The sequence below is a fragment of the Castor canadensis genome, chromosome 4 (genome assembly GCF_047511655.1).
Source record: "Castor canadensis chromosome 4, mCasCan1.hap1v2, whole genome shotgun sequence".
NCBI classification, from domain to species: domain Eukaryota; kingdom Metazoa; phylum Chordata; class Mammalia; order Rodentia; family Castoridae; genus Castor; species Castor canadensis.
The window spans coordinates 46,809,265-46,819,857 of record NC_133389.1 but is presented as its reverse complement, the minus strand read 5'-3'; the positions used below and the strand labels follow the sequence as shown (position 1 = coordinate 46,819,857).

Genomic DNA, 10,593 nt, shown 5'->3' with positions numbered 1-10,593 from the left:
TGCTTCAGAAGTACATAAAGATGGTAATACTCAAAATGCTCTCCCTGAGAGGTCCAAGATAACTACAGATGTCCTGTGATATCCGTTTTCTCTCTTTCACTTCAACAAGCAGAGGAATTTAGAAAACCGCTCCCTTGGTCAACAGTATTTCTTTCAAATAAACTCAGGACTCTTTCAACCCATCTTGCTACAGCCTATGCCATTAAGAAAAAAATAAGTTAATAAGATCTCGGCTATTACTTTTTTGAAATATAAATAAGTATACAAGTAAATATATGACAATAAATAGGAGCTCCATAGGGCTAATTAAAAACTGGTATAAAATACATATATTTGACCTTCTTAGTCTCTCAAGAATTTTCACATGTGGTCTGGTTAGTTCCAGTCCTGACTTATAAGCAAGAGTTCATACTAGAAACAAAGTGTGAAGATGGGTAGGTAGATTTAGAAAATAGAATTTTCTATTCTCAAATTATCATTATTTATTTGGACCATCTAAAAGATCATCCAAAAAATCACTATGATTCATTCCCGGCTGCATTGGTGGGGACAGCAGCGGCCCAGGCGGCGACTCTCCGGCCAGCGGCGGCGCTCTCTATCTATATCAACTTACATCACCAAGAAGATAATTTTGAAGGCATGTTTTGCTGAAAAGCCAACTGAGAAAAATTTTACGAATGGGATGAACACGCTCCAGTTAATGGACTATCTACTGAATTTTGGATGTTAACATTGTCCATCTGGTACAGTTACCTAGTGATGTACCTATTCTCACAATACCCTATTTCAGTCTGTTTGTCTTGATTAAAGAATTCAAAGTGGAGTACCGCAAACTTGATATGGATAATAAAAAGAAAGACAAGGACAAATCAGATGATAGAATGGCACGACCTAGTGGTCGTTCAGGGCACAACACTAGAGGAACTGGGTCTTCATCTGGAGTTTTAATGGTTGGACCTAACTTTAGAGTTGGAAAAAAAATTGGATGTGGCAATTTTGGAGAATTACGATTAGGGAAAAATTTATACACAAATGAATATGTGGCAATTAAATTGGAGCCCATGAAATCCAGAGCACCACAGCTGCATTTGGAATACAGGTTCTATAAGCAGTTAGGATCTGGAGATGGTATACCTCAAGTTTACTATTTTGGTCCTTGTGGTAAATACAATGCCATGGTGCTGGAGCTGCTGGGACCTAGTTTGGAAGACTTGTTTGACTTGTGTGACAGAACATTTTCTCTTAAAACAGTTCTCATGATTGCTATACAGCTGATTTCTCGCATGGAATATGTCCATTCAAAGAACTTGATATACAGAGATGTAAAACCTGAGAACTTCTTAATAGGACGACCAGGCAACAAAACCCAGCAAGTTATTCATATTATAGATTTTGGTTTGGCAAAGGAATATATTGATCCAGAGACAAAGAAACATATACCGTACAGAGAACACAAGAGCCTTACAGGAACAGCTAGATATATGAGCATTAACACACATTTAGGAAAAGAACAAAGTAGAAGAGATGATTTAGAAGCTTTAGGTCATATGTTCATGTACTTTCTGAGAGGCAGTCTTCCTTGGCAAGGCTTAAAGGCTGACACATTAAAAGAGAGGTATCAGAAAATTGGAGATACAAAACGAGCTACACCAATAGAAGTGTTATGTGAAAATTTTCCAGAAGAAATGGCAACATATCTTCGTTATGTAAGAAGGCTAGATTTTTTTGAAAAGCCAGACTATGATTATCTAAGGAAGATTTTTACTGACTTATTTGATCGAAAAGGATATCTGTTTGATTATGAATATGACTGGATTGGTAAACAGTTGCCTACTCCAGTGGGTGCAGTTCAACAAGATCCAGCTTTATCATCAAACAGAGATGCACACCAACACAGAGATAAGATGCAGCAATCCAAAAACCAGGTTGTAAGTTCTACAAATGGAGAGTTAAACACAGATGACCCTACTGCAGGGCGTTCAAATGCACCCATCACAGCCCCTACAGAAGTAGAAGTGATGGATGAAACCAAGTGCTGCTGTTTTTTCAAACGAAGGAAAAGGAAAACCATACAACGACACAAATGACTCTGGACACAGACAGACCATGGGGAGTTACTTACATGTTCATCTGCTGTCTTGGGATTAAAATCATCTCTGTAGTGACCACGTATATTTTCAAGGACTCACTCTTGGAAACAAAAATGTCATGCTTTCATACTTCATTTTGTGGTTGTCTTACATTCATATTTTTTTCTAATTTAACTTTTATGGAAGCTTTAAAGTTTTATCAAAACGTGAGTGCTTTGCCCATCAGTGAATGGAAAGGACCAATGGGGTGGTGGTGATGAGTACATTTCTAAAGGACGTTTTTCAGAAGCTCTTCTCTTGTTGGAGAAAGCAGTACAGTTTTAAGTGTCAACCAATTATATGCCTAATTTGATTTTGTATATCTTCTGTAAGACCATACTCAAACAGGAGTTTTCTTCCCAGTGGACAATGCAACAGAGAAAACAGAGTTGGCCAAACATTTATTTCTTGAGAAGTTCATATTTTGTGACATCTGCATTGATTTCAGTATTACTGATGGTACTGTCATTCATGAGTCATATTAACATTCTCTGTGAAATCATGGTACAGTCACTGCCCAGAGGTACTGAGGAGAAAGCTCTATGGGTTTGGCAGATGGTGGTGGTAAAATGAATCACAAGAAGTGCGGGAAATTCAAGTTCTGCTTATGTTGCACCACTATGTGAAGTACAGTGTTGCAGAAGTGGGAGAAGTGCTTATTTTTTAGAATTGCAAACATTTGTATGATGTAACTTTATGCTTCCAGATAATAATGTATGTTAGATAGCAAGAAATGAATACTTTGAGAAGTGATGTATGTTGGAATTTTTAAAAAATACACTAAGGAAAAGAAAGAAATGTGAACCTCGTTGTAATGTGTAAGGCTAAAGCCTGAGGAGATCCCACTGAAACCTACTGCTGAATGATTACATTCTCCCCTAAGCAGAAAACTTTGGATGTGCCATGCAATGGTGTCTGTTCATTCTTTTTGTCTGATTAAAAAAAAGACTCCCAGCAATAAAAACTGGGTCACTCTATTGCCCTCTGTGCACATTAGTGTCTTGTAGTCACCTTTGCTAATTCTCTGGAATTTTCATACTCTTTAGCATGATTGAAAAACTATTTTGGAGAAGATGGGTCAGGTGCTTTGCCTTCATAGTCTTTTTAAGTGCTGCATATGAACAAAGTAACAGTTCTGTAAAAAAGGAAGTCCATTCCACCTTTGAAGTATGCTTTGTTTTAAGCCATAAAGATGCAGGTATACTTTTGTCACATCCCCCTAGCCAGAATTTTTCAAGAAGGGTTAAAACAAAAAGACTGGCTGGAAAGAATTGTGTTGATCAAATCTCATATTTTCCTTTCATTTATAAAATTGTTACTTACTCCTTTCATGCAGTCCCTTTGTCGTAAGTGTGTGCCTCCAGCTATGCTTATTTATTTTTATTGTCTCAAGGTAACATTTTAAAGTGTATATTAAAGTAAACAAATCCACAATTTTTTACTTTATTATTGCATTTACAGGTATTTAATTGTACTTTATAATTTATTTTTCTTATTAGCAAAATGTTCAGTACATTTTTGATGAATTAGGCACCCATATGAACACCACAGACCAGGACGTTGTTTATCATTGTTTCTCTGAATCTCATGAATGGTCTTTTTTTGTGACTTTAGAGACCTTTTGATCAACAGTTTGCATTCTGTCTGTCTGTATGCTGTTATGATGTCTTCAACTACAGGAGTTGCATACTGAGTTTTCATTTTTGTTTGCTTTGAGCAAGGTAGATGGATGTTTTGGCCATTATAATGTGAAACCATTCTTTCTTTACAGTATTTGACCAAATTTGTGTGTCTATGAATATTTGTAAATACATGCGATATCTGTATTTCTTATCATAAGCCTATTTAGTTTTATTCTTAGTAGGGTTTTTTGGACTGTACAGTGTTTATATGATCTGAACTCCTTATACATAAGAAGGTGTGTATATTAATCCAATTATGGACTTAAAATATTTTAAAAGTATAAATACCCTTATTTGCTGCAAAGACCAGTGTGTAGACATTTGCTTTTTAGCAATATTTTTAAGTGCTCCATTTTAATGCCAAGGAGTGAGTCTTTTGGCAACACAAACTGGTCAATAATAGGTAATGCAGGTATGTTCAGGTTAAGCCAACAATGTTTTGCATTTTTATGCTTTTCTGTCAACACTAATGAAATCAACATTGCCTGAATGTCTGAATAATGAAACACATCCCTGTTTAAAAGTGTGTAATGGAAAAAGAAATAAAAAATAAAGGTAGTTTTTTTAAACTTGCAAAAAAAAATCACTATGATATTTTGTTTCATTTTACTTAAAAATGATGTTTCTTCCATGAAACTAATCATTTTCTCAATTTTTATATCTAATGAAAGATGTTGTCAAGTGTTTTTTTCTTTTATAATACTATTTTTATGAGCATAGAAGTGCTCTTTCAGAAATTCTGTTTTGAGCTGTCCCAGAAGTATTAGGGATAAACTTTCTAACACAAGTGAATAAAGCATCTCAAATTATAAAGTCACAGAGCAGGATTGGCAGATAAGATATTAGAGATTATGTTTGGAAATAAATCACCTCAGAAAGAAGACTTCCAGTTTTAAACTTTAGGGGGAAATTATTCCCCAAAGTTCTGTCATTTATCCAGTGTGTGATTGTGTACCACCCAACTCTAAGAAGGTTCTACCATGTAGACTCCTACATCATGTCTTCACTATGGCCCCAAACCCATTTTTACCATTTTAGAAATTCTAAAGAAATAGTTTTCATTATATAAAATTTGAATCTTTTTTTCAGAAACAAACTTATTCAGAACATCACTACTTAACATAAAACAGATAAAAGCAGGACTGCTCTGTTGGAAGTGTAGGTTGGAAATCCCACAGCCACCCACCCAGTTATAGCTCCTTGGAAAGAACTTTATGCTTTGTAAAAAAGTAAAATAAAATAAAAAACAGTTTGAAAGTGTTGTTGTAAAGTAAAATGATTGTATAAGGAAAAAAATGCATATTTTCAAAGATTAGTTGAAGCCATGGGAAACAGGGTGGTAAAAAGAGAATGCCCTTCAAAGTTATAGCTCATCCCCTTTCACCCTGTGAAAGACAAGTAGACATACAGTTAAGCTTTTTATGCTCAGGATTGTTGATGCCTTTGATCTTCTATTGCTCCATAGATACATAGAATATATAATCATGAAGTTATGAAGTCATTCCAAATCTCAGTGTTACTGTAATTTTAGCATATTAAATAAATTTAAGGTCTAACAAAAGAAGTTACCCTACATTTTACCTTTGCTTATTGAATGAGTGAGACAGCTTTCCTCTGCTCCAAGATGAAAAATAAAATTGCGTCCCTATTCCTAAACAGGTATATTACAGTTTTCTGTCTTTCAAAACCAAGCAAACAAAGACAAAACTGGTTACAGTGGGTATAGTTCAATGCAGGCCACTCAATGCCTGCAAAGACACTTTGTGAGGGAAGTGCCCATGATGTGAATACACTACATTTTATTTTGTCTGAAGACAGCACAGCTAATACAGTAGGCACTGCCTTCAGTTCAGGTGGTAAAAGTCCAGCCATATCTAGGAAAATAAGTAAGAAGACTCAGGATGTCTACTAGCCATTTCAAACCAGAAAATCTCAGACCCTGAAAATATCAAAGACTTGATATTTTTTGTTGGAAAATCCATAAACAAGGTTTTAAATCTACACCCTTTTCTGTCCATCTTCATTTCCAGACTACACTGTCACTTGTTACTTAAATTACCAATGGTAATGGAAAATGTTACCTCTGACACCAGCATACTCAAATATCTAAATGTCTGAAACTGATCTTGGTCTTTTTCTGAACTCTCCTGCCCACTATTATTTTGTTTTCTCTTTAAGCACACTGATGAAAGTCTAACTTTCCTGTAAATTCTGTTTGTACATTTTGAAAATGTGCACTTCTGGAGAGCAGAAACTGAATTCCAAATGATATAGTTCATCTTGTGTCAACATCTATTATTGGATGAATTTGCTGAGAAGAATTAAAATCATTCCTAGAAAGAAGCTTTGTGGTCAAGTAATGTTATCTGTCAGAGCACAGAGGGATTTTAGGGAACAGAAGCTGTTTCCCCAGCCTGGCAGGGTCCTCCACATATCCTACCCCAGGACAGTGGTGGTTGGGTGAACTGATCATGCAAAGAAAATAAATAAGAACACAAAAACCTAACAAAATATTTATTTGCCCATTTAGATTTTTTAAATGTAGAATATTCTTCATATTTTTAAAATTATAAAACACATTAGCTACATATGTAATATGCTTAGAAAATTTTGAGGAGTATACAAAGAAATGCTTAGTGATTTGTTCCTGGTAATGAGAATGCAACAGTTTGGAAGAACTCTTTCAGAGTCATTATAATCTCTGTATTAGCATCTTCACCACCAAGTACTTTGATAAAATTTGAATTTGGATAGTTAATGGTGAACTCAAATAAACTCTAACCTGCAGAAGAGGAGGTGTTTTTTGAGTCAATTCAAGATTCTAGACGTTTTCTAAAGTAAGGTGAGTGCTCAATATAAGTTTGTTGAATGAATGAATGAACCAACCATTTAACCAATCAAAGGATCTTAGACAAAGTCTGTAAATTATTGCTATAGATCAATTTTACCCAGACCTTCTTACTCTGTGACAACCAGGTAGGCCAGGATTCACCTTTGACAGTCATGAATCAGCTACAGGATTTGGGGGTCAAATCCTCAAATTGTTTGAGTTTCAACTTCCTTCTTTGGAAAATGAGGATGATCTTTCTTTGCTTAGTTACTGTAAAGATTCAGTGGTGATATTGATAACCTCTTAGCTCAGGACTTGATAAATAGTTGGTATCACTATTAATTCCATAAAAATGCCACTTAATTCTTTCAATATATACATTGTTTTTTCCTCTCTTTATTTAAATTATGTGATTATAACTAAACAAAAATAAATCCTGCAAAAATATTATTATTCAATTCTTGTTGGGTGATAAATGTCCCAGATTTGGACTATACTCCTTTTCAGCACTTACAAAAGTGGATGACAATAATTTAAAAGACAACACAGCTGAGCTGATTAATCATTTAATGTCCTACACTGAATTTCATGTTTCTTTGGCTTCTCCAAGGTACTTGCATGTTTCTCTAATGCCTTTTCTGTGTCTCTTAATAATATGATCATGTTTGTTCTTCAATAGACAATCTCATTCAGTTATTACATTTTAAGGAGTATAAAAATAATTCAGAAACATTTTTAGAATGAATGCCATCTTCATATATGTGTGTATTTTTTTTTCCTTTGAACACAAGAACTCTAGGTGAATTTTAGCCTGTTTCTATACAATATTTCTTTTGGACTTTCTGGAAATCACACATATCATATGTTCTTGAATGACAGTCAGTTTCTGTCTTTACTTGTTATCCATTTTTTCTTCTTAAATATTTAAGAAAATACTAATAAAAATGACAAATACTTTTGTCTAATGGTAATCATATTGGTCCAAATATCAAATCTTTTCTTAAGTTGTTTTTAAAAGCTAATAATCTGAAGTCTGGACAGACATTTCATAGTTTAAGTAAACTACTCAGGCAATTTAGTTAACTAAATTGGGTATGACTAACTCATTTTGATATAACCTACCTCAGCTCACTGCCTTGTCCAAACATAGAAGGCACTAATAAATATATATTGATTTAAGTTGTTTGTTCTTTAAAGTTAAATGTACTTAGGTTGAAACTAAAGCAAGAAACTTTTCCAATGCATGTGAAATGTGTAATAAGCTCTATTAAGTCCTTTTCCAATTCATGTACACCTTCTTTGATTAGTGAGTTTCATTTGTTCCCATTTTATTATTGAGCATGGATTTAGTTGAATGTTGTCAAATTGGTTTCCCAATATCTATTACCTCTTTTCTTTCAGCAGTTATTCATTGGGCTTGAAGTCATCTCCCTGTCATCTTTGTTCTGAGCATCCCTGTGTTGTGAAACAGTGTTATACATTATTTATAAATGACTTTCAGAAAAAAAAGAAGAACATGATGGATACCATTGCTTCTTACCAGCAAGTATGATTCATTAATAAGTGAATTCACTTTGAAAAGAAAATCATTAATGTTTTCACTCCTATGAGACAATAACTGTGAGAGTTAGATTTGATCAAATAATGATTGGATGAACTGTAGGAGGATACAGATTAACTGTGAAATTATTACTTCTGGGAATTTGATTTAGTACTTTTTAATTTTTAAACTTGAGAGCATGATATCTAGAAGATCAATAAGTCTGAGGAAAGAATAAGAGTAAGATATCACCCAATGTGTTTTCTACTAGAGAGAAATGTTATACACAACCATAATTATAAAATTATTAAATTTATTAAAATAGCTACAAGTTGAGTTATCACTCTTGATCCTTTATTTTTGAATTCCAGTGAACCACAACTATAAACCACTGAGAGGCATATACTTACATTGTGTGATCTACATTTTGTCATTGTAATCAAAACTAAAAAAGTTTTTGTTTTTAATGACATAAATGTGGAGTTGCTAAATCAAATTAATACATTTTACCCTCTTTTTTGTAGAATTACAAACAAAGAACTCTTAGGATTCTCTGGTTAACTTCACCATGTCAATATATCACTGGGACACATAGGCCTACACACTAATCTTAGATGCAGGCAATGGAGGCCTGCCTGAGGCCCCAGCCCTAATGACTGCTTAATGATCACTTAGGTTCTTGACACAGGCCAGAGCCAATAGTGCATCTGAGTGGGATGCCCAAGCCTGAATCAGGATCTACATGGGCTACAGTCCTGGTTCCCAGAACACTGTGTGAGCACCCTCCAACACTTCATCCCACACAATTGGTTGACCAGATGCCCCAAGGAACTGTTAGACTCTTATCTATAGGATTATCTTTGTGCCAAACATGAATTCCAGAGGTCAATTTGGCAAGCATACTATTCTTATTTTCTGACATGGTGTTTATTTCACAAGATCACAAGTAAATGGACTGCTAGAACAGTATGGATGTGCTGATTTGGGGACAACTTTGATCAAGTCTTACTTGGGCCAGGTCAGAGCTTTGGGCTGTGGATAATCCACCACATTTATGCTGTGTGTGAAGGTTCATGTGTGATTCTTCCCATTCATATTCTGATTTCAATGTTACCTCTGGTCTGTCTATAGCCTTGGGTGTTGTGATACAATGCCAGGCACCCTGTACCTGGTGTGCAGTCAGCGGCTGTCACCCTTTTCAAGCTCCATATAACCAGTCAGACATTCCCGGGGATGACTGCACTTATCTCTTCCCACAGCTCTTGAGAACTTTCTAATCCTCTTTTGCCTGTGATCTACAGAGAAGTTGCACTTTTTATACAGACACTACTAAGCTGTTCTGGAAGAGGGAGGACACTGCTTACAGAAGGGGATCACTCTTCTTACTTTGCCCATGGTCACTGGCCTGTGGTCCCTTTTGGTGGTGGTGTATGTAAGTCAGTTCATATTTCAAAAATGCAGAGAATATAGCCCACATTTGTTTGAAGATGTGCTGTTCTGTGCTCACACGATAAAATTCTGAATGGTAAATTTTACATAGTCATAGAAGCAAACAATTGCTCACATTTTCCTACATATACTGGATAACACTATGTGGTCATCTTCAATGCAATACAATAAAAATCTTTGAAAGAGTCATTCACAGGAAGCTAGGATTCACACAGGGGGCACATTGGATGATGCAGTGTCATGAGTAATGATGTGACTGATGTTAAATAAATGGTATTAGGGAACTACAAAAGCAAGAAGATCTATATAATATAAATGGGTATAAAGAACTGTGGCATTGTAAGAAATAATAACATTGTCATTTTTTTCTTGAGGTGGGAAATGTGAAATTAGCCATTGGTGGATATATTTGATAATAAAGAGAACAATGACATAGTGTCTGGACTCTTGGTTTACACAGCTTGGATAATAAAAACACTAACAAATATGTACTTCTTTTCAACTTGTTATTTCATACATTCTCCAATAAATCCCTATACCTTATGAAATCCCATAATATGTATATTTTATAATAGATTTTAAATATGAAAAACTTCACATAGACAGGAGCCTGGCAAAAAATACTTTCCTGAGGTCTCAAACACCATGGTGGTAGCCCTAAGTTGCTGAGTTTGGAAATCATTTTGATCCATTTCTTATGCAATGCAAAAAACAATTAGCCAGTGTTTATCCAGTCTCATCAATGCATTAGGAAGAGCTCATAATCTTATGAATCAAATAGCTATATTTTGGGTCAGTTCTCAGCTATAAGTATATTGTTCCAAATACTGAATTTAAACCTGTTTTTACACTGTACCCCCTACAATAGTGGTCCTCAGTGTGCACCAGAAACCTCTTGAAATCTTTTTTTTTTGTTGTTAAATAAATGACCAGGTTTATTCCTCAGTGATCTGGTTTTATAGA

The 10,593-nt window shown here is 34.9% G+C and overlaps 1 pseudogene; it reads left to right on the top strand.

Moving 5' to 3' along the window:
- Positions 1-542: 542 nt before the first annotated feature.
- LOC109702779 (casein kinase I pseudogene) lies at positions 543-3,743 on the top strand (annotated as a pseudogene).
- Positions 3,744-10,593: the final 6,850 nt, after the last annotated feature.